We start from the raw sequence: 26,570 nt of genomic DNA on the forward strand, positions 1-26,570 counted from the left end.
TCGCCGAGGCAACCGCCTTGGCCCACCAGGATCCCAACGCCCCCCTCCAGCTGACGACGGACGCCAGCAACGTCGCCTATGGTGCTGTCCTGGAGCAGGTCATCGACGGCGGCCCCAGCCCATTGCCTTCTTCAGCAAGAAGTTCAACGCTGAAGAGGCCCGCTACAGCACCTTCAACAGGGAACTCTGCGCAGTGTACCATGCAGTCCGGCACTTCAAGTTCCTCCTGGAGGGCACACCCTTCACAATCTACACGGACCACCAGCCGCTGGTACACGTCTTCACCAAGCAGGGGGACGCATGGTCTTCCAGGCAGCAGCGGCAGCAGCGGCATCTCTCGGCCATCGCCGAGTTCACCTGCTCTGTCAAGTACCTCCCCGGCAGGAAGAACCCTGTGGCGGACACCCTCTCCAGAGTCGAGCTAAACGTGGTGCAGCTCGGGATCAACTACGAAGACCTTGCCAGGGATCAGACCGCCGACCCAGAGACCCCAGCCTACCGCACCGCCATCACGTCCCTGAAGTGGAGGGACGTGCCCCTCGCCCCCGGGGGCTCAAGTCTCCTCTGCGACGTCAGTACCGGCCAGCCCGCCCCTGGTGCCAGCCTCCCGCCGCCACCAGGCATTCGACGTCATCCACGGCCTCTCACACCCCTCCGGCAGGACGACGGCCAAGCTGCTGTCAGAGAAGTTCGTCTGGCACAGAGTGCAGAAAGACATGAGGACCTGGGCGAGGCAGTGCCTGCAGTGCCAAACCAGCAAGGTGGGACGTCACACTGAGTCCGGGGTAGGCGAGTTCCCACAGCCAGAGCGGCGCTTTGACCACATTCACATCGACGTCGTCGGGCCCCTTCCCCCATCAGGCGGGTCCAGATATCTCCTGATGATGGTAGACCGCTCAACGAGGTGGCCCGAAGCCACGCCAATGCAAGAAGCCACCGCCAGTGCATGTGCCGAGGCCCTGCTCTCCAGTTGGATCAGCCGCTTTGGCGTCCCAGACCACATCACAACCGACAGGGGTCCCACCTTCCTGTCTGAACTGTGGTCCACCCTAGCTCGGCTGCTGGGGACAGCGCATCACACCACCAAGGCCTACAACCCAGCGGCCAATGGCTTGGTTGAGCGGTTTCACAGGTCCCTGAAGGCGTCCCTTATGGCCTGCTGCATTGCCGAGGACTGGAAGTACCAGCTGCCATGGGTCCTCCTCGGGTTGAGAACCGCCCCCAAGGCTGGCCTCCACCACCCACGTCTTCGTCAGGGATGATGCCGTCCGCCCACCACTGACCAGGCCCTACAGGGGACCCTTCCGCCTGCTGGAGCGGAACAACAAGGCGTTCCTGCTTGCATGTCACGGGAGGTACAATTGGGTGTCAATAGACCAGGTCAAGCCTGCCCTCCTGGAGGAGGACACAGACATCACCGCATCGCACCCTCCGCCTGGTCAGCCTTCGCCGCAGCTGGGCCCTCGTAAGAAGCGGGCACGCGGCCGCCCCCGAAAAAGCCCGCCCACACCTGCAGTCAGGCACCCCCACACACAGGGTGTTCCCCCGATGTCCTCACGCAGCCATGGCACCCTTCAGCGCCCCAGCAGATACGCCAAGTAATCAGACAGACACTACCCATGTCTTGGGGGGGAGTATTTGTAAAGTCATCTGTAAAGTCATTTGTGAAGTCTCTGCCGAACATGTTGTTTGTAAAGTCTCTGCTGAGCAAGTTTTCTGTGGTGACATCCCATTTTCTTTGCCTCTACAATTAGTCCAGCCTAACGTGCCAGGTCACGCAAATTCAATCATTTAAACTATGTATATAATTGTTTACCTGTTGTCAATTGTGTATCGTGTATTTCTTCTTTCACAGGAATCAAGATTGTATTCAATTTCAGTTCTGTCTATTTTCACACTGTAAAGTGTACTCGTTCGCTGTATTTAATGTTAATTATTATCGACCTCAGGTCACTTATGCTCCCATTGTATTCTGTGACACGACGTCAGTCTGCCGCTATATAAGCCGCCTGGATTATGAATAAATCAGCAGTACTCTTTTACCTGCTTGTTTTTTTTTGCACCTCTTAAAATAATTTCCTCCACGGTGTTTTGAATGCTAACCTGGAATTCTCTTCCAGAAATCCTGCTACTCTGCTCCCAAGCGGTCGATCCCAGCCTTGTAAATCAATTCCACTTAGAAGTGCTGCCATTTCTGATAAGCAAGGAAGTCCTGAATTGCAGTCCCCATTGCGCACAAGAGAGTCTGAACTAACTTCAAACCACAATCCCTTGTTGTAGTCAGAGATTAGCTATGCCTTGCCCAATTTTATTTCACATTATAAGTGCTTGCCAGCTGTACCATCAGCCTTTTCATATTAATTTCTTGATTGCTTAATTTGTAAATAAATTCAGTTTAATGTAACTCGATACTCATTTCCTATGGCGACCTTCCACTCCCTGATTAATTACTGATGATTAAGGTAAGTCACACCTCTTTCCCATCCGTTTATTACATTCTGGGTGCTATCTGTTGGCCCCTTAAAGCAGTTCATGATAAAAAATCCCTGTACATTCCTCCAACAGACCCCACAACGTAAGAGTGTCGAACCTTGCTAGGATTCCGAGTCAAAGTAGCCAATAATTAGCCTTGTTATTTGCTAAGACTAGGAACGAAATGAACCGAGGATTGATATATCATTTAATTTAATTCCATTGTTTTGCAAAGGCAATAAGGACGACCGAATCGAAGCAAAATTAAACAGGTAAGGGTATTATCATAAGTCTTGTAAAATTAAGGATACGTTAGGAACAAGATAGGGAAAAGTGTTATTATTAAGAAAATAAAAGGGAAAACGCAACAAATCTCGTAGTTAGAATTTCATAAGAGAGGCAAAGGCAGACGAGCTGCCCACGAACGTTTGTGTCTCCAGAATAGCAGCTGTGCTGGCCTGCCAGATGACTGATCATTAGGAATTAGGAAGTGCTTTGCCAGGGATTTATTGCATGTGTTAGCTGGGAACAGTTAGCTAGGAGTGTTGCTCGGAAACAGTTACAGCAGAGAAAGTGTACAATTTCTGTGGTGTAAAGTGTAGGCCGAACATTTGCGGTGTTAAAACATGCATAGCGACCTCTGGCAGTCCAACGCTGGACCAGTGGCTGCTCCTAGTTTGGTGCATGCGCATCCCAGAGTCCCCCCCATCACACCCCAACCATTCAAAGAGCAACATTTGATTCAAACTCATGATAAAAAATTCCTGTACATTCCTCCAACAGACCCCAGAGCGTAAGAATATACACATACAGATATGCACACACACAAACACACACACGCAAAGGTTACTCAATGTTGCATTTAGAAGATATGAAAACAAAGAAAATCCGGGATAAATACAGGAGTGGACACTCCATCAAAGTGCTTAATCCGCCTTTACCGCTGAGGTTTTAGGTTTAAGTACAGTGGAAGTTTCCTTGTGGGTAGAATGACCAAAATGTTCTTAACTACGAACGATATAGGCTAGTCCGAGAGAAACCTCCTGTCACCCACCTTGACATTTTGGTTTGATTATAGACCTTTCCTGAATCCCACACATCAAAAATTCCCCATCACTGACCCCTATCAGATCTGGTCACCCCCTCCTCAGTGTATGTGAATTTGGCTCTTAATTCAAGTATGCACAAAGATGATGGTGGCATAAATCTGTTACTAATATATATATATATATATATATATATATATATATATATATATATATATATATATATATATATATATATATATATATATATATATATATATATATATATATATATATATATATATATATATATATATATACACATATATATATATATATATATATATATACACATATATATATATATATATATATATATATATATATTATATTCTGAGGCCAGTTGGAAGAATAAAATGGATTTTTTTGTCAACTGCCTTCAGAGCCAGCACATAGAGCTCAGAATATAAACAATAAATGTACTGAATAAACTGACTTACCTTGATATCACCTCTAAGTAAACATACAAGTGGAGGTCGCCTTTTTTTTTTAAAAAACCAGTCAATACTTTAAACTGAATTTATTTACAAACGGAGCAATCAGGAAATTAATATGAAAGGGCTGACTAAGCAGCAAGCAAGCACATACAATGTGTAATAAAAGCTAGACAATGCGTAGCAAATAACTGAATCTGAAAGGGCTACAGCATGGAAATAGTTTGACACGCAAATGAATTTCTGCTGTTGGGGAGGGGGGGGTGACTATATTCAGTGCCCATGGACTGCTTAATCAGAAGACTCTTGCACGTGGCAGGATAGCAGTTAAACGTCTAAGGCTATTTTGGTTCACAAGGGCAGGGGCATACCACTTGAAGAGCCAGATAACAAGATTCTGAGAGAGAATTCCAGGTTAGTATTCAAATCAAATGACTTTCTCTCACATAAAATTACTTGTGCACGATGGAGGACTTGATCAATTAGATTTGATTAGCATATGGTAACACTATGGTGGTAATGCTCTAATTATTATCAATGAACTCATTTAATCTGAGCTTGGGACAAGTCATGAGGGCCAAATGTGCTTGCTAGGCTGTGGGAAGCAAAGGGGCTTAGTTTTTTAGGAGAATGGAAAGTTGGAAATACTGAAAACAGATAGAAATTCACAAGAAGAAAAAGAATCTGAGGTTAATTGCAACTTTAAGATGTACCTTATTGCATCTGTGCATGGAGCTCACTTGCAAAAGACAAATTTTGGCCACAGAAGCCTCGAAATCTTGCCAGTGTGAAGGTAAGGGAGACCACACCAACTGGGTGCTTGTGCGGTTTGCGACGGAGTGAGCAGCATGGTCACAATCTCTTCTCATTAGATTTTAGGCTTGGGCACAAGGACATCGGTCGATCTGGATGAGGCAATCACAGCCAGCGCAAAGTTTGAAACGGAATAGGTCTTATAGCCAAATCTCTTAAGGGTCAGCACAGAAGCCCGATTATGGCCCTGACTGGTCTTTCCATCACTAACAGCTTTCTACCGCCCCAAAAATCATATGATGATGGGGCTAAGAGGTCGGTAAGTCCCCCCAAATCAGGCGATATGGGGGTAGGCCTACATAAGTTCAACCCCCTCTTAGTGGAGTCTTCTCCAGCCTGAAGGGACGAATTTTATAAACATGTGAAAAATATGTATATATATATATATATATATATATATATATATATATATATATATATATATATATATATATATATATATTTTTTTTTATGTTTCCTGGTGCAGGTGGTTCTTATGACTCCACATTTATTACTTTACTCTAAAATGGCCTTGCAAGATAACCAGGACATATAAAAACACAAACTGAAAGGAGTGGTACAAGGAGCTGAGGGCTCTTTCTCAAAGGGAAGTGCATGAAACACGTGGATACAAAAATAGGTATATTCTCATAACACACAAGATCAAAGGGAAAATGAACTGATACACGTTAAATTGCTGCTGCAGAAGTCCTCCCGAAAGGGGGGGGGGGAGCTTGGGAATGCCAGGAACACGGACCAAGGAGAATTCTGCTACGATTATCCTTCTGAAACGATATGAGGACCCAGGTTACAAATCTAATGCTGGAATTTTATGGAATGAATTACTCGGGTGTGCGCTGAGGGCGCCAAGGACTTCCCCGAGGTGTTACTTGTGACTCAGAGTAAGGAGGCAGTGAACGCGTGGGCCGGGATTGAACCAAGAAGCATCAGGGAATACCAAGTTATAGGCCCAAAAGTTTAATAAATGCACAAGGGCGAACGTAACGTGACTATGCAACTCATTCTAGGTACTTTACCACATTGTAGAGGCGTAAGGCTGACGTCGGCGTCCAGCGGCGTCTTCTGCCAGGGTCCACGTGTGTGCGTCGACAAAGGGCCTCCCTCACCAAGGAACTGCTTTCAAGTAGTAGGTTGGGGGCGGGAAATGGGCGCCCTTGGGATGACGAAAGGCCGCAGCTGAGTATCCGCTCGCCTTTGGGACTTGCAATCTTTGATGGCCACGTGGGTGGGGATACGGAGTAAAGGGCAGTTAACTTCCACGTGGCGACGAGGGAAGGAAGGGCGGGGGCCGAGGTCTGCACTCGTGACCTCTCGGCTTAAACTTCCGACTGTGTGTGAAGACCGAGCTTCTTGCGCCCTGACCTTTTATTGCTTCTGGACAGGGGTGGGGGGGCGATGTCCTGACCAAAGAAAACGGCTGACGCTCTCCTGTACCAAAGAAAACGGCGCAAGCCAGTTTACTGCCCGGGGTGAGGATTAATCTTTTGAGCGTCTCTTATAACCCACTTCCACTGGTTGAAACTACCCCGAACCAGAATCCACTACCTCTCACAGGTTCAAAATAGACAGAGGCCTATCTATCGGCCGAGGCAAAGCAGAAAGGCGGGCACTTTCATAGCGTATTTTGGCGCTAATCTTTACAATAATATATATATATATATATATATATATATATATATATATATATATATATATATATATATATATATATATATATAATATATATGTATGTATATACACACACACACATACACACATATATATATATATATATATATATATATATATATATATATATATATATATATATATATATATGAACTGATTTATATAGAAATTCATGTTTGAGATATAACACAAAATCTGCTAGTTGTTTGTACGTCTTTGTGATCAGAGAGTAACAAACAGATACTGCTGATTAGTTGAATGTCATACGATCGTTGGGGTTTGGCGTGGGCAATTCAAATGAGTGCCATACATCGAAGACCCTTATTGGTTACTTTCGATTATAAGAGACCAATCAGCTGAGGTTTGTGACCTAAGCAAGTTCAGTTTGAAAAGTTAATAATCAGTAAAGGTTTAGTGGTTGACAGGTTGGGGTGCATCTATAAGACAGTGATCAGTGTTTGTCACCTCAGAGTATCTTCCGACTACAATTACATAATTAAGTAACATAATATTAGCAACAGGGCCCTGTGTAACTATTAAGGAAAATACACATGTTAATTGTATCTTACGCATTTCGCTTGTCCTGGTAGAACCTATATATGACCGAGAATCATGTCATATTTTTGGTGTCAGTTGTGGAGTGTTGCCAGTACATAATTAACAGCGTAATTGTGAAGGTGAAATAAACACTGCAAACTCGAAAATCAGCTCGAAACGGCAAGAGTGCCAGTACTAGCAGTACCAGTGCTAACGACAACAGTTTCCAGGGAAGAGGACAGTGTGAAAGGGCTGCCAACGACTATCCAACGCACATTAAAAAGAGTTGCACAAATTAACAAATGAAATACAAAATAAAAAACCTGTCGACCCACCCACAATTTTGACAGATGTCGCATCGTCCCCACAAGCACGACCAGAAGAGAAAATAAAAAAACTGCCGGTGCTAGATGGATCAGTGCCTGAGTTTGACAACTCATGCACTGGTGAAAGTTTCCTTTCGATCGAGACCTTCATAAAGTTTATTGAAAATGCCACAGGAGGCTTGACAGATAAAGAAAACATTGTGCAAACAAAACAAAAAGTGACTGGGAATGCGGCACGGCAAATCAGGAGTTGGGATGTCAATATTTTACAGACTGGGGTACTTTTAAACAACACCTCCCCCAACAGTTTGCCCTACACCGAGAGGAGAAGATGGAGCTAATGGAAGATTATGACCGCATGCGGGGGGGTGGGAGAGTCGATTTCAGCATTCTGTAATCGCGTCGGTGAAGACTATGAGTCCCTCACCTCTGAAAGATAACAGACTGTAGAGGGAAAAGAAGCCCTCTGCTGACACATGCTGAGGTGAATTCTTCCTACCTCCACAGTGGAATTCCTTATTGGCGATGAGAGGCCCTTACAAGCCTTGCTGCCGAAGGTTCAACTTCTGTTAGACCACAAACAATGCCAACAAGCAAGGGGGAGGGGGCAGACCACCTCCCAACCATCTGCTGCAACAGTTAAATAACCTGACCAAGTGAGTCCTCAGCCAGTCCCACCCTCCATCCAGGGGGCAGGGTCATGCATCCAAGGACCTCGAAGAGGCAAGGGGAAACCAGCCAGGGATAAGATGGTTGGCCGTTGCTGACGGTGTGGAAGGGAGGGCCACGTGAGGGCCCAGTGCCCCTCTCTCAATTTGCTGCGACGTTGTTTTCAATGCAATGCAACAGATGACCTCATGAACGCTTGTTCAAAAAATGACAACGGCCAGCAGAACAACACTGCCCCTGCACCAAGGAGAGGAAGGGGAAGGTGGCATGGAGGAGGAGTTGGGAGGACCGCCGACTACACCCACCCTCATCAGGTCCAAAAAATGACTGTGCCCCTGGAAGAACAAAGCACGCCTTGTTGGGGAGTGAGGGGAGTCAACCAACTCCCTGAGAAGTAATGGAAAGCTCTCCACCAACTGTCGCTGCCCTGTCCGAATGTTGAAGGTGTCGGGAGGGAAGGTAATGCAAGAGCCTATCGCCCGCCCTCAATCCGTGAAGGAAGTCGCGGTGCCAATTGTGGAAATATGGGTGGGAGAGCTACAGGGAAGGGCGGTGATCCACACGGGTGCAAGTGTGTCTTTGTTAGACCACCTAGTGACGGGGTCGGTGCAGCCTATGAAAGGTTGTTTAGTTTTAAGTACAGCAGGTGGCCATCGGATGGTATCCCAGAGGACTGTGAAGCAGCAGATAACCATCAATGGGTGAGTAGTGACACATACCTTCTATGCAGTACCAGCATTACAAGTAGAAAGAATTTCAGTTATTTTAGGAATTGATTTTGTGGCTAGGAATGAAATAATAATAGCTGGCACAGACGGGAAGGGGATCACAGTATGTTTAAAAGGACAACGAATCCCCACAGAAGGGTTGAGAGACCGAGGTACCTAAGAGTCTCCCTGAGATCAAAGGGCGGAGGAGGGAAAGTACCCACAGCCCCAGAGGCGTGAGATGTGGCACCACCCCGGACCCTCCCGTCCCTCACAGTGACCCCCACACGAGACTTGCCTGAAGGCACCTTAGTTGTGATCAGACCCCATCAGAAATGGTAAGATTTTATCATTCCGGGTCTGAACGAGTAATAAATGGCAAGGTTAATGTGCCGTTTATTAACGTTAGCGATCACTGTATCGTATTAGACAGTGGATCGATATGCGACCTTGAACTTTGTGAAATAGCAGATGCTTCTCACACTCACGACCTTGAGTAGCAGGCATCAGGGTCAAGGTGAAGACTGTCTAGATAGACTCCTGCGAACAGCTGGTGGGTCTATCCCTGTTACTTATCAAAATATTATCAAGAAAATCATAGAAAGTTATCAAAATGTAATCGCGATTGGCGACGAAACCCCAGGCAGAATAAATAATTTTCCTTTTGTTATAGAGACCGAGGACCAACCAACCATAAGACACAAGCCATATAGAATTCCAGTTTGTTATCAGCAGGAAGTGGAGAACAATATAAATAAATTAAGGGAGTAAGGAACAATTAGAGAAAGTGAATCTCCCTGGGCCTCGCCAATTGTGATGGGTAACAAGAAGGGTGGTTCTCTTAGGCTATGTGTTGATTACAGAAAGTTGAATAGTATCACTGAAGACAATGCATTTCCATTGCCCTCTATCAAAGAATTGTTGATTAAGGTCAGAGATAGTAAATTCACCACCACCTTGGATTTAAAGTCAGGTTATCATCAAATACCTATAGATGAGAGTAGCAAAGAAAAGAAAGCCTTTATAGCTAATGATCAATTGTTTGAATATAATTACCCGTCTTTTGGAGTAAAGAATGCTCATGCCCATTTTTCACGTGGTATGATGATGTCCGTATTAGCTTCGCTATTAGGGCATGGTGTGTTTGTATACTTAGATGACATAATCATAATAGGGGCTACAATAGAAGAACATAAGAACATTATTGAAGTCTTAGAACCTTTAAAGCGACATGGTATGAAAATTAATCTAACCAAATGTAAATTCTTTCAGCAAGAAGTTGAAGTTTTGGGGCACATCGTAACATCTGAAGGCCTTAAGCCTTGTGCAGATAAAGTAGCAGCAATTAAAGAGTTTCCCCAACCGAAGAATGCAAAAGAAGTAGCCAGTTTCCTCAGGCTCACAGGCTACTATCGCAAATTCATAAAAGATTTTGGTAAAATAGCGAGACCACTAGATTCATGGAAGAAACAGTCGGATTTTCACTGGGGACAGGAGGAAGAAATAGCTTTTCACTCACTAGTAATGAACTGTTAGCTTATCCAAACTTCGGTTGACCATTTCTAGTAACCACCGACATGAGCAGTATAGCTATTAGGGGAGTGATTTCTCAAGCTGACGATGCAGGGAATGAAAAACCAATTTGTTTTGCTTCACGAGCATTAAAAGGGGCAGAGAAGAATTACAGTACCTTCGACAGAGAGGCATTGGTGATTCTATGAATGCTGGAGAGACATTGTTACTTTTTGCTAGGGCATAAAGTCAGAATAAACACAAATCATTGCCCACTGAGAGATTTATTCCAGAGAGGGGATTTAACCTCTCGCCAGGTTCGTTGGATCGAGCGGCTGTTAGAGTTTGATATTGTGGGAATTGAACATATAGCAGGGAAAACAAATAAAGTAGCTGATGCTCTCTCCAGGAGTGCCATAATGGGAGTTACAACCCAAGCAGCAAAGAGAGAGGAACAACGACGGAAGAAACAGTTGCACGCCTCAGAGGCACCCGATGTAGAAAGCAGGAATAACTCGGTAACTCAAGAGTTAGGGGGAGAGAGGGAAGGGATGTGAATCGAACCAGCTGTGAGAACGAGAGAGCTGATTCTCGGGGGCGCTCAGCAAGCAGATGTCCTAGCAGTGAGAGAGCATGTGTGATTGCTTTGTGTGGCTGGAGTGTGGAAGAGGTGATGAGGGGTCAGAAGTCCGAACCCTGGATTGAACAGGCTAAGGCTTATGTAAGGGGTGCGAGTAACAAGTTTCCCGATTTCCTAACAGTGCCCAAAGATATGTTCTTCCTTGAAGGAGATATCTTATTTTGTACATATGAGAAGAGACCGGGCGATATCCGATCTCATGTCGTCCTTCCTCCCTCTTTGGTAGAGAAAGCCATCTACATGATACATGTAAGGTAAGTCCCTGTGCAGGACATATAGGTATAGAAAGGTCCCTCAAGAGGGCATGAGAATCCTTTTTTTTTTGGGTAGGGATGAAAAAAGACATTGTAAAATTCATCTCTAAGTGCCACATCTGTAATACCATGAAAACCCATAGACATACTATTCTGAAGGTTCGAATGTGGTCAGTGGAGCCAATCAAATTTGCCAGAGTACACATTGATGTTGCGGGACCCTTCACTTGTGCTTAGTACGGCATGTAACGGCCCATAAGAGGTACCCCGTATTTTTTAGTGTATGGACAGGACCCTTCATTGCCATATACTGTGATCATGGACCCTAGAACTTTACCGTTATATAGTGTCGAACAATACCGGGTGATGTTCTGTAACCTGACCCGAAGAGTGTTTCAGACAACACAGACGCTTCAGTTGAGGGCCAATGAAAAGTATCAGATGAAATATGATCAGCGATTCCGCATGCAAACGTCTAAGATACAAATAGGGGACAGAATCTATCTGAAAAGACTGCAACCGAGGAAACATAAACTAGTCCACCTACTTAGGACCGTATCCTGTGAAAGAAATTAAAAACGACATTGTGGTGGTCCGGCACATTATAACCGGTGTCCAAGGCGAGTACCTCTTATCACACATGCATCCTGTCAAAATAGCTGACTTGATGTGGCACCTGAATAAGCCCATACCCCCTTTTCCGGGACTGCCTGACTATCTGGGGAAGGAGAGTGAAAATGACATGCAAACATGGCTGGGGATCATTAATAGTGCACCCATGGTGCGTACAGATGAAGGTTACAAATATTGGTGTCATGTGCCGTTGTGAAAAGAAAACATCATAAACATGTCTTTGTACTTGCACTCCATGATCTTTTATTTCATTTTTTTGTGATTGATTTTATTCATGTCTATTTGATGTCATCTGTTCAGTTTCTGTGATTTTTACAAAATTATTTTGTCTTCATGATTGACAGTAAACTGGATTTTGCCGTTTTGATTATTTGACCTGCAGGTTATTGCAATCTAATTCTAAGAAAATTGTGTGTAGTTTTTGTTTCTGCATGAATTATTGATAACATATGTCGGTCGGTATGGTACTCAAATGGCAGTGCACAAATAGCAGAGAAACTAAAAAAAAAATTAACAAAAAAAAAGGGTTGAGTCCTGTGAGAGACAGAACTTTTAGGGAGGAGTGGTGAACTGATTTATATAGAAATTCATGCTTGAGATGTAACACAAAATCTGCTAGTTGTTTGTACGTCTTTGTGATCAAAGAGTGACAAACAGATACTGCTGATTCGTCGAACCCCATACGATCGTTGGGGTTTGGCATGGGCAATTCAAATGAGTATCATACATTGAAGACTCTTATTGGTTCCTTTCGATTATAAGAGACCAATCAGCTGAGATCTATGACCTAAGAAGGTTCAGTTTGCGTAAAGTAGCGTAATATTAGCAACAGGACCCTGTGTAACTATTAAGGAAAATACATTAGTTAATTGTATCTTATGCATTCCATTTCTACTGGTAGAACCTATATATGACTGAGAACCAGGTCATATATGTATACATACATATATATATATATATATATATATATATATATATATATATATATATATATATATATATATATATATATATATATATATATATATATATACTGAAGTTCCCAGGTTATGGTGGTCTCGGTTTATGGCACTCGACCTTTATGGTGCTTGGCTCACGGTGCTGTTAACCTGACTTTACGGTGCCTTATGAGGTTTTATGGTGCCATACCTGGGTTTACGGCGCTGTAACTGGGTTTTACGCTGGTTACAGAGACGTAAGCGCCATTTATTCCCATTATTGCTATGATGTTCCGGTTTATGGCATTTTTCGGTTATGCACACTGTTGGGAACGGAACCCCACTGTAAACTGGGGACTGCCTGTATGCAGATATATATATATATATATATATATATATATATATATATATATATATATATATATATATATATGTATGTATACATATATGACCTGACCTCAGTCATATACAGTATATATAATTTTTTTTTTTAAATATTCTGCTGTTTGCCCTCTCTGCATTATTTAGTAAGAATCTCATTCTAACAAAGACAGGAAGGCGTCTCTGTCGATGCTAAGAGAAGCTAAACGTTCAGAGTTAGGTTGTGTTTAAAAAAAATATATATATTTTTAGCAAGGATAGTTAGCATTAGGGGCCTAACCTATAGGGAGGGTTTTACCAAGTAACTCTAATGAAGGTGGTCTTAAGCTTCCTTTTGCTCTGTCCTATGCATTCGGTGATGTTTTGTCAAATTTTCAGACTGCCGGAGGCACATAGGCATACTGACGCAACAAATAACCCAATGCTACAGCTGCCCTGACCTCGACCCGAAGAGAGCAGAGAGAGTTTGTTTAACGTTAGGACAGAGAGCACACGTCGTGCTCAGGCAAAACTGTGTCCTTTGTTTCTCCCCCCCCACCCATGTCTTTTCATTAGTGAACAACATTACTGTGTGTTTTCAAGAATCTGTATCATCAGTTGCAGTGCGCAAGCAAACCACGTAACGGTAAGTCAGAAAATCGACGAGTATCTGCTGTTTGCTAATATTTCTTCCCCTGTATTTCAGCCTTTCTATTGTTTCATCTTCGCCACCATCTATGAGAACCTGGTATAATCCAATTTCTTATGAAGTCTAGTGTATGAATAATTAATAATGCCTGGTGAAGGTGCATAGCTATTCCTGTGCAGTAAGTAGGAATTAGGGAAAGTTAAGTAAGTAAATTTCAGGCAGCCTTGTGTCTCGATCCCATTGTTTGGAAGAAAATTAGCCTTCAACAATACAAAACTGCGTGCTATATCTACCAGCATAGACATCCGTTGTGTTATATTTTCTTACAGGAGCGGGGGAAAATTGACTGTGTCAGATGCTGACCAATCGCTATCATCGCACCTTCTTTCTTTGTCTGGGCTAATTGGGAAGTAAAGGGGTTTGATGTAATCTATTTGTTTTCCCGGCTGGCGACAGAATTCAATTAAGTAATTGTCTGTCTTTGAGGTTAACTTTAGCTTTATTTGACAGGTTACATGTGCCACTGGCAATGCAGGGCCCCATAAATTACATTAATTACTTAATAAACTCATCAGCCAAGCCCCACAAGTAACATTGGCGATCTCGCCTAGGATCACTAGTTAATTTAGAGAAAAAAGAATTTGGAATCAAATTAATTACACATTAATTCCAAAGAGAAAAGTCAGATATTTAATTTCATGCTATTCTTCCAAACAAGGAGACAGGACAAGGCATAATAATAATAAGAATACCAGTTTATAATTAAGAAATTAGCGTAGGTAGGAACGTGTGCATTGAGAGCATTTATAATTAACAATTTACAAAATTCTAAAAGAAACACTTTTGCCACGTTCACATACCATGGGTTCTACATTCCAGCGAAGGTCGTGGGCTGAGTTATTGAGTTATTCTTAATATTTTGCTATTTTCCCAGGCCAAGTATTAATGCATGATATTGATTTTTGAATGAGTTACCTAGTGTATGACAAAGAACGGAGAAAGTGTGCCTAATGTGTCTCTCGTAGGTAGCGGGCAAAATTTGCGGAGTTCGTTGAATTTCAAAAGCAGTAACCGCGTTCGCCACTACGAAGAGGCCCGATCAAGCATAACGGACTTAATAAGTGTTCATATAGCAGGAACCATATCAAAATCCCGTGTCATTAATATAGCAAGCAAACGGCAACAGTTAATTAATTTCATAATAATTTGCATTTAAGTAAAGTAAATTCAGTCTCGTCAGAACATCAAGAATCCATTTCCTTGTCGTCTTGCTAGCAGCCACTCCATAAGCGTGATGGAAGCAGATGGCAATAATTCTGCGCAAGAAAGAAAAAAGAAAAAAAAGCGTAGCTCATAGTAATTTTGTTTTTCAACTTCCTAACGTAAAATCCATTGCATTGTTGGTGTATTTAGTTAAAATCTGTATTCCTGCATTTGCTTTGTTCGTTTTGTAAGAGGAATTCGAGTGCTTTGTGTGGTTCAATTGTAAACAAACGCGCCTCGAGACATCGTGTATTCATCCGCCGAGACTGCCACTCAGCCACATTTGTTTTGAATTTGCTGCGCTTATAATGGGATTCGTCCGACATTCTGGAGCCCTGGTTGACCACTCCCCATGTCTGCCATCTTAAAACCTTTGTTGTTATTGATTGTGTGATTGGTTCGTAGTGCCACAGTCACCTTTAGCCTCTGCCTCATTGCCACTTTGGGAACTACTTCGTTGTGCAGAGTAACCACCCCGCCCTCACAAAATCTTAGCCAGACATAGACTGCGATAGATAGAAAATAGGATAGGGTTCCATACAATAGATAAAAACAAGACATAATTTAGTCAGGGAATGATAGGTCTTAGTTAGGAAATATGTAACAAGTTCCTATACAAATTCACTGGTGTAAGAAATCATATAAGGAAAAGAAACTTATATTTTAAATCATAACTTCTCAGAGTAAGACATACGACTCGGGCTACACGAAAGTTACGATTTTTAAAACAATCCCCTAAAAAAAGAAGAAAAAAAAAAAAGAGTCCAAGAAGATGTGTCTTCAAATAAGAACCCTGCCAGTGTGCAGTTATAATAATTTTTACTTAAATTTTCTCAGGCAGCACGAATTTGCTCACTGAATCTCTCTCTCTCTTAGTTTCAAGTAAGCATTCAACCATAAAAACCCCAAGTGTACGTGCACCCTCTTCACAGAAAGTCCTGGGCTGACACAGGGATAATTAATTAAACTAAACCAAATAAAAAAAAACACCTCTGTCCACAAATAGATGAGGACAAGTTAAGATTAATTACAGTTAGAAACTGTCGGTCACGAGTGAGGTCTTTTACCAAGACTTAAGCAGAAGGTAGCCTTTCTCCCTCTGCACAGTGGGTACTGGGACCAGACACTCACGAGGGCCTCACAGGCAACCACAAGTCAATTTTCCACAGTGCCACTAATCTGAAGCACTGTCATCAACCGAATAGCTTACATCTCTCTCTCTCCCTTACCTTCCCTTTCTCTCTCACTGATTTGTTACACTCTGCTGGGGTAGAGTGCATTTCTGTAATTACAAACTAGTGGACTCAAGTAAAGGGTTCCTAGGAATGCACTGGCAACATAGTGCCAGCAAACAAACTAGAAAAAACAAAACCAGACAAAAGGAACACAGAAGAAAGGTCCTTTTGTACCTAAGCTACACCAGTACCTAAGGATATTGAGTGCCACCAGTGTGACCTTTACACGGCACACCCAACCACAGTGCCACCTTATTGAAAAGGTGCCACATCACTGAAGAGTCACCCTAAATCTGAAGGACACTTCCTTGCTGCACAAGTATGTCCAGTCGACCTGGATAGACGCCCTTCCCCACCCCACCAGAACCATGGCAGCAGAGAATTATAAAGCCTTCATGGAGCTGGGGACGGTGGCAGGTCTCACCGGACCGGACCTCACCCAGTGGGTCAAGAAGCAGATGGATGACTTGGCCAAGCGAGAGAAGGAAGAAAGGCTCGAACGGCGGAATTATGAAGCCGAACAGAGGAGGTATGAGGCCAAACAGAGGCAGCTGGAAGACAAAAGAGAAGAAAGGAGAAGAGAGCATGAGTTAGCTCTCAAGGAGAAGGAGCTTGAGCTGGAAAGAGCAAAAAAGGAAAATGCCAAAGCTATCGCTAGACAGCAAGCATCCAGCCCCATGCCTGCTGCCCCAAATGCTCTAATCTCCAGCATTAATTCCCTCGTCCCCAAGTGGACTGAGGACGAACCAGAAGCATGGGTGGGGGAATCCAGGCACTCTGCGATAACTACAGCACCACCGAGACAGAGAGGGCCTTAGTACTAGCCAAACACATGGAGGGAAAAGCTAAGGCAGCCCTTCGCTCACTGGAGAAGAGCCAGAGAGGCGACATGGTTGAAGTGCGTAGAGTCATCACGAAGGCCTACGAAATAAACCCGGAGAAATGGAGACAGCGGTTCCGAGGTCTTGCCAAGGAAGTCAGCTGGGCCTGGACTGAATGGGCCTGTCACAAGACCCAGTCTGGTACCCGCTGGTTCGAGTCCTTGCCTTGCACAACGTTTGAGGATCTCTTAAATTGGACCATGCTGGAGGAAATTTACCAATGTGTGCCTGGGTCCCTTGCTGTATATCTAAATGATAAGCAGCCCACCACCCTTATGGAAGCCTGCCGCATGGCCGATTTATGGGAAACCTTCAACCAGTCCCACAGCACATCTCAGTGGCGCATACTGCCACCCGGGTACCTCTCAGGCTCGACTCGCCCGAAGAATGGACTGCAGAGCAAGCTTACGTGCACCTACTGTAAGAGGGTGGGGCACACTGAAGGCGAGTACCAATACAAGCTAGGCACTAACAAGCAGCCTCCTACTACCAGCCAGAACTCCTCTCCCTCTTCATCCACTCAACCCTCTCCACCAACAGTTACTGCAGGTCACCGAACCCCTACAAAGGGCCAGTGCAAAACCTGTGGTGCTGCCGGCCACTACAGTGCTGGACATCCGGCCTGTCCACATCATGTCCCCATCACCAACTTTGTCAACCTCATTAGCACCTCATTCTCGCGGCCGGGCCACAAAAGATCCTTTACCCTGAGAGACTGGAGACCCAGCACATCTCAGTGGCACCCCTCAAGGGCTCTAGCCTGCCCGTAACCCTTCCGGTCACGGTAGACACTGCGGCAGATGTTAGCCTGATCGCCAGGGCCCAAGTGCCAGCCGGTGCCAAGGTTGACAAGAAAACCCAGTGGGAGATAAAGTGGATAGAGGGCCACACCATTACCGTTCCCATGGTCAAGCTCCAAGTCACAACACCTTGGGACACGCTACCCCACCGCTTTGGCATGGTGGGTGGAATTCGGCCCGGAGTGGACTTCCTGTTGGGTCAGGACCTTCTCTAGGGAAGCCCTTCTCCAATGCCACTTCGCCGCCATGCTACCTCCTCCACGGAGGTCAAGACTGTAGGAGAACCCAACCAAGACAAAAACCCACCTTCCGCCCACCGGAGTGGTCAGCGAAAGGGGCATACATTAAACCGTTCTCGGCCTCGCCCTCTTCATTCAGGAAGGGGCGGCCAACAAAGGGGTCCTCCCTCTCCACGAAGAGACATTCAGGAGGAGCAGTACCACTGTAGGATGTGCCAGTGGACAGACCACTCCACAAATTGGGAGGGCTGCCCAAGTAAGCAACGTCCAGCGGACGCCCCCGAGCAAGACTCTCTGAGAGGCTCTGATCTCCAGCTGGGGCAGGAATCTCTGCCGCAGCCAAATTCAAGCTATCCGCGAGGTATTGCACCTCCGGACCCCTTGTCAGGCATGCCTGACCCTCAACCGTTGCCAGTGCCACTTGCGAGCACTGAGCAGTGCCACACTCCGTGCGGCACGGACGTTGAGCCATCAATTAAGAAGGAGCCCTGTGCCTGGCCTAGATCATGAGGCAGATCCTCCTCCAGGAGATTCAGGATTCCCCGCAGCACTAATCATAGCAACCAGAGAGCCTCCAGCACCCGATACTTCTTCACCAAATCCATCTCCAGAGGATGAACCCCTGGTGGACCAAACTGTTACACCTTCTCTGGGAGACCAGGAACTGGCCTCCTCGGATGCAGAGGTCGAGATTGCTCTCGCTCCGGTTGTCGCAGCAGTCGGAGTAGGGAGCCCTCCTGTAGCTTCTGAAGTTACCCGACTTCACGCCCGCTAGACCTGGCCTTACCCCAAAGTCGGTGCCCTCATTACCTCCTAGGTCTGACACAGACAGGCCTTGGAGGAACCCGAAGAAGAAGAAGAAGAAGAAGGGGCAGAAGAGAGCCCAGTAGTTGCAGAGCCATGAGCTCATTCTGGCACTAGGGCCCTCTCAGCACAGCCCTACCATCTTAAGAGTGATCCTGGCCCCTTGTCCAGAGGAGGTAGCCAGAGTGATCTCTTTCTCATACAGTAGCTGAGACCAGATTGTGTACTTCGGAATAGTAACCTTATCACTTACACCTTCCATCGAGCCGCAGTAATTCACGTAAATACAGTGTAACTAAAAATCAGACAATCTAAACTATGGTGAACAGAGCCACTACGCTCATGACACGCATGGCCTAAGACCTCAGTGAGGCAAGCATTTATCATATGAGGCAAACTTCATGTATTAACCAGTAATTACCAATTGTATTGCAGAAAACCTTGTAATTTAGCTAGTACATTGTCCCTTATGCTGGTGCTATGGTCGTGTTAGGATAGGTTAGGCTAGGGAATACCACAGAACGTACCATTTGGGTAGGTCTAAAACATCATGATTATAGGAGGTAGCACGTAACAACCGTAAGTACCTTTAAGTACAATAAGGATTCTGTAATGTAAGCGATCAAAGCTCATATCCTATCTAGAATTAGATAGATCCATAGCTAGTTAGACTGCACGGGACAAATCTGTTCAGGGGAAAAGAGTAACGTAATAGAGGTGAACAGCTTGCTTAGTACAGACCTTCACGCCCGAAAGGGAGTGAAGGACTTCCTAAGGGGGGAGCTTTTATAAAATATTCTGCTGTTCGCCCTCTGCATTATTTAGTAAGAATCTCATTCTAACAAAGACAGGAAGGCGTCTCTGTCGACGCTAAGAGAAGCTAAACGTTCAGAGGTAGGCTGTGTGTTTTTAATAAAAAAAATGTCTTTAGCAGGGATAGTTAGCATTAGGGGCCTAACCCAAAGGGAGGGTTTTACCAAGTAACCTCTACTGAAGGTGGTCTTAACCTGTTAAGCGTCCCCCCCGGATGAGCTCGCTGCTAACATACTGTCACGCTTTTTCTTGCAATTAGCGGTCATATCACTGATGACAGTTTTTCAAAGTTAATATTGATTTTTATGCTTATAATTCGTACTGTAGTTAAGAGTAGGAATTTTATTAAATGATGGGATAAAAAACTATTTATACTACTATTATTTTATTTCATAAGACTACAAAATACTGAACGAAAAGTGTTATACATACATGCAATATTATTCTTTTGTATGCCAATCTCTAAAGCAAGGGGCTACACACAATCCATCAATGTACTCGTGATTGTGGAAACAAATGTTCTACATTCTCATCTACAAACTGATTTGCAAATCTGTTTGTTTCTTTCACGAGGTAATCAGTGATTTCATCATTAAATTATTTCTCAAAAATTCTAATGGATTCTCTTTATCCTCAACTGAAAATTTCACGCCGGGATCAGCAACAAAAGTAAAGGGATCTCTCTCTCTCTCCCTCTTGGAGTCCAGTCACTCGGCAATGAGAAGTCATCTTCACTTCCGCTATCGGAAGAAAAGTTTGTTTCTTCAATATCCTCATCATGGAGGATTCAGAACTAGAGCTCTCATCATCAAATATGTCTTCAGTATCAGACACCTCGTCAAGGATTTGATTTATCTCACCTGAAGACATACGCCTCCTCTTTGTGACATTCATTGAGAAAGACGTCAAAGCCGTGTTGTCTCTGAAAATGCCCGAAGTGTACTGAAAAAAAAATAGTCATCTAGGTATCAAGCAACCAACTGAAAAGAGTTGCCAGGGAGGAAATAAGTCATCAATTACAGCTTACGTGTTCTGAGAGTGTTACCAAATGATAGTCCAACATTTTCCATACGAGTAAACGTATTATTACGGGGCTGACAGCTTGAAAAGCAGAGTTAAAGTCTTGAACGTAATATCCCGTTGAAGGTGCTACCGAGTAGATCGCAGTAAACATATTATTACGTGGGTGACGCTTAACAGGTTAAGCTTCCTTTTGCTCTGTCCTATGAATTCAGCGATGTTTTGTCAAATTTTCAGACTGCCAGAGGCATACAGGCATACTGACGCGACAAACAACCCAACGCTGCAGCTGCCCTGACCTTGACCCGAAGAAAGCAGAGAGAGTTTAACGTCCGGACAGAGAGCACACATCATGCTCAGGCAAAACTGTGTCCTTTGTTTCTCCCCCCCCACCCATGTCTTTTCATTAGTGAACAACATACCGTGTGTTTTCAAGAATCCATATTGTCAGTTACAGTGTGCAAGCAAACCACATGACGGTAAGTCAGAAAATCGACACGTATCTGCTGTTTGCTAATATTTCTTCCCCTGTATTTCAACCTTTCTATTGTTTCATCTTCACCACCATCTACGAGAACCTAGTATAATCCAATTTCTTATGAAGTCTAGTGTATGAATAATTAATATTGCCTGGTGAATGTGCACAGCTATTCCTGTGCAGTAAGTAGGAATTAGGGAAAGTTAAGTAAATTTCAAGCAGCCTTGTTTCTCGATCTCACTGTTAGGAAGAGAATTAGCCTTCAATAATACAAAACTGCGTGCTATATCTACCAGTATAGACATCCATTAAGTTATATTTTCTTACAGAAGCAGGGGAAAATTGACTGTGTAAGACGCTGACCAATTGTTCATGTAATTTCCTTGCTATCACCGCGCATTCTTTCTTTGTCGGGACTAATTGGGAAGTAAAGTGGTTTGATGTAATCCATTTGTTTCTGAGTAACCCATTATCCCATACATTGTTTTCCCGGCTGGCGACCGAATTCAATTAAGTAACTGTCTGTCTTTGAGGTTAACTTTAGCTTTAATTGACAGGTTACATGTGCCATTGGTGATGCAGGGCCCCATAAATTACATTAATTACTTAATAAACTCATGTATATATATATATATATATATATATATATATATATATATATATATATGAACTGATTATATAGAAATTCATGTGTGAGACATAACAGAAAATCTGCCAGTTGTTGTCTGTACGTCTTTGTGATCAGAGAGTAATGAACAGATAGATACTGCTGAGTCGTCGGACGCCATTCGATCGTTGAGGTTTGGCGTGGGTAATTCAAATGAGTGCCATACACCGAAGACCCTTATTGGTTCCTTTTGATTATAAGAGACCAATCAGATGAGGTCTATGACCTAAGCGAGTTCAGTTTGAAGTTTGAAGTTAAACATCAGTAAGGGTTTAGCAGTTGACAGGCTAAGAAGCACGTCCGAAAGACAGTCATGGAGCGTGTCACCTCCTAGTACCTTCCGACTGAAATTGCATAATTAAGTAGCGTAATATTAGCAACAGGGCCCTGTGTAACTATTAAGGAAAATACACGTGTTAACTGTATCTTACACGTTTTATTTGTACTGGTAGAACCGAGAATCAGGTCATATTTTTGGTGTCAGTCGCGGGGTATAGCCAGTACATATAGTAACTAACAGCGTAATTGTGAAGGTGAAATAAGCAATGCAAACTTGAAGAAAATCAGCGTGCGACGGCAGGAGTGCCAGTGCTAGCAGTGACAGTGCTAACAACAACAGTGCCAGAGAAGAGGACAGTGCAAAGGAGCAGTCAACGGATACCCAATGTGTGTTAAAAGAGTTGCACAAATTAACAAATGAAACACAAAATCAAAGGCCCGTTGACCCATCCACAATTTCAGCCGACGTCGCGTCATCACCACAAGCGCGATCAGTCGAAAAAATAAAAGAACTGCCGGTGCTAGATGGATCAGTGCCTGAGTTTGACAACTTACGCACTGATGAAGATTTCCTTTCGATCGAGACCTTCATTAAGTGTATTGTGTATTGAAAATGCCACCATAGGCTGGACAGATAGAGAAAAAATTGTGCAAACCAAACAAAAAGTGACCGGGAATGCCACACTGCAAATCAGGTGTTGGGATGCCAGTTATTCCTCAGACTGGGGTACTTTTAAAAATCACCTCACCCAGCAGTTTGCCCTGCACCCAGAGGAGAAGATGGAGCTAATGGAGACCTACGACCCCACACTGGGGGTGAGAGAGTCTTATTTTAGCATTTTGTAATCGCGTTGGTGAAGACTATGAGTCCCTTACCCCTGAAAGAGACCAGACTGCAGAAGGAAAAGAAGACTTCTGTCGACGCATGCTGAGGCGAATTCTTCCCACCTCCATACTGGGATTCATTATTGGCGATGAGAGGCCCTTACAAGCATTGCTGCCGAAGATTCAACTTTTGTTAGTCCACGAACAATGCCAACAAATAAGGAGGAGGGGGCAGGCCACCTCCCAACCATTTGTTGCAACGGTTAAACAACCTGACCAAGCGAGTCCTCAGCCAGCCTCACCCACCATCCAGGAAGCAGGGTCCCGTACCCAGGGACCTCACATAGGCAAGGGGAAACCAGCAGAGAAAAGGACGGTCAGCCGTTGCTGGCGGTGTGGAAGGGAGTGCCACATGAGGCCCAGTGCCCCTCTCTCACTCAGCCGCGACATTGTTTTCGTTGCAATGCAAACGACCACCTCGTGAATACTTGTTAAAAAAACGCAGACGTTCAACAACACAACGCTCCCCCTACACTAAGGAGAGAAAGGGGAAGGCAGCTTGGAGGAGTCAGGAGGACCTCCGACTACACCCACGCTCATCAGGTCCAAACAACGACCGTTCCCCTGACACAACAAGGGATGCCTTGTTGGGGAGTGAGGGGAGTCAACCAACCCCTTGAGAAGTAGTGGATAGCCCTACACCAACTGTCGCTGCCCCTACCCAAACGTCGAGGGTGCCAGGAGGAGAGGTCATGCAAGAGCCTTTCACCTGCCCTTAATGCGCAAAGGAAGTCGCTGTGCCCATCATGGAAATATGGGTGGGAGAGCGACAGCAAAGGGTGTTGGTTGACACTGGCGCAAGTGTGTCTTTGTTAGAACACCTTGTGACAGGGATGGTGCAGCCTATGAAAGGTTGCTTAGTTCTAAGCACTGCAGGTGGCCATCAGATGGTAACCCAGAGGACTGTGAAGCAGCAGGTAACCATCGATGGGCGAGTAGTGACACATACCTTCTATGTAGTACCAGCATTACAAGTAGAAGGAATTTCTGTTATTTTAGGAGTTGATTTTGTGGCTAGGAACAACATAATAATAGCTAGCACAAAAGGGAAGGGGATCGAAGTATATTTAAAAGGACAATGAATCCCCACAGAGGAGGAGAGACCAAGGTGTCTACGAGTCTCCCTGAGACCACAGCAGGGTGGAGGGGAAGTACCCGCCACCCCGAGGTGGGAGATGTGGCACCACCCAGGACTCTTTCATCCTCACCGTGACTCCCACACGAAACTTACCTGAAGGCACCTTAGTTTTGACCAGACCCCATCAGAAATGGGAAGAATTTATCTTTCCGGGTCTGAGCGAGGTAATACACGGTGAGGTTAATACGCCATTTATTAATGTTAGTGATCAGTGTATCGTATTAGACAGTGGGTCGATATGTGACCTTGAACCTCGTGAAATAACAGATGCTTCTCACACACTCGCGGCCGAGTAGCCCGCATCAGGGTCACGGTGGAGAAGACCTGGATAAACTCCTGAGAACAGCTGATGGGTCTACCCCCCTTATTTATCAAAATATTGTCAAGGAAATTGTAGAAAGTTATCAAAATGTAATCGCGATTGGCGACGAAACCCCAGGCAGAATAAATAATTTTCCTTTTGTTATAGAGACCAGGGATTAACCACCCATAAGATCTAAGCCATATAGAATTCCAGTTTGTTATCAGCGGGAAGTACTGTAGAGAACAGAATTAATAAATTAAGGGAACAAGGGACAATTAGAGCAAGTGAATCTCCCTGAGCCTCGCCAATCGTGGTGTTGATTATAGAAAGTTGAATAGTATCACAAAAGACAATGCATTTCCATTGTCCTCTACTGAAGAATTGTTGATTAAGGTTAGAGATAGTAAATTCACCACCACCTTGGATTTAAAGTCAGGTTATCATCAAATACCTATAGACGAGAATAGCAAAGAAAAGACAGCCTTTATAGCTAATGATCAACTTTTTGAATATAATTACCTTCCTTTTGGAGTAAAGAATGCTCCTGCCCATTTTTCACGTGTTATGATGTCTGTATTAGCTTTGCTATTAGGACACAGCGTGTTTGTATACTTAGATGACATAATCATAATAGGGGCTACAGTAGAACATAAGAAGAACATTATCGAAGTCTTAGAAGCTTTAAAACGACATGGTATGAAAATATTAATCTAACCAAATGTAAATTCTTTCAGCAAGAAGTTGAATTTTTGGGGTACATCGTAATATCTGAAGGCCTTAAGCCTTGTGTAGATAAAGTAGCAGCAATTAAAGAATTTCCCCAACCGAAGAATGCAAAAGAAGTAGCCAGTTTCCTCGGCCTCGCAGGCCACTATTGTAAGTTCATAGATTTTGGTAAAATAGCGAGACCATTAGATTCATTGAGGAAACAGTCAGATTTTCATTGGGGGCAGGAAGAAGAATTAAAGATTTCACTCACTAGTAATGAACTGTTAGAGTATCCAAAATTCGATCGACCATTTCTAGTAACCACCGACATGAGCAGTATAGCTATTGGGGGAGTGATTTCTCAAGTTGAGGATGCAGAAAATGAAAAACCGATTTGTTTTGCATCACGAGCATTAAAAGGGGCAGAGAAGAATTACAGTACCTTCGATAGAGGCATTGGCGATTCTATGGATGCTGGAGAGACATCGCTACTTTTTGCTGGGACATAAAGTCAAAATAAACACAGATCATTGCCAATTGAGAGATTTACTCAAGAAAGGGGATTTAACCACTCGCCAGGTCCGTTGGATCGAGCTGCTGTTACAGTTTGATATTGTAGGAACTGAACATATAGCAGGGAAAACAAATAAAGTAGCTAATGCTCTCTCCAGGAGTGCCATAATGGGAGTTACAACCCAAGCAGCAAAGAGAGAGGAACAGCAACGAAAGAAGCAATTGCATGCCTCAGAGACACACAGTGTGGAAAACGGGAATAACTCGGTATCTCGAGAGTTAGGGAGGTACAGGAGGGGTAAGAATCAAAACGGCTGTGAGAACGAGAGAGCTGACCCTCCAGGGAGGTCAGGAAGCAGATGCCCTGGGAGTGAGAGTGTGTGATTGATTTGTGTGGTTGGAGTGTAGAAGAGGTGATGAGGAGTCAGAAGTCAGAACCCTGGATTGAACAGGTTAAGACTTACGTAAGGGTGTGAGAGAGGTGTGAAATAATGAACAGGAAGACAAGTACTGCTAGTTTATTGATGAAGCGATCCGCTTATAAAGCGGCGTGCGGACGTCTGCGTACTTCACAGAGACCACGGGTACAAAGATTTATAGGTGACCTGAGGTCAAACTATTTCTCTACAAAAACAGGACAGGTTCATACAGAAAACATAATGATTAATAATGTTTGATGTGTTACATAAAATACTCCGTTACATGTACATAATGCATGATCACTTGAAAAGACAATAAAATATACAATTTACAATTATGGTAATAATAAGTGATCGGTCGACCCAGGTCGAATGTGAAGGCACTGCAGAAAACAGGATGTTCACTACAGAGAACACGTTGAGCAGA

This window comes from Macrobrachium rosenbergii, chromosome 21 (genome assembly GCF_040412425.1).
Source record: "Macrobrachium rosenbergii isolate ZJJX-2024 chromosome 21, ASM4041242v1, whole genome shotgun sequence".
NCBI lineage: Eukaryota > Metazoa > Arthropoda > Malacostraca > Decapoda > Palaemonidae > Macrobrachium > Macrobrachium rosenbergii.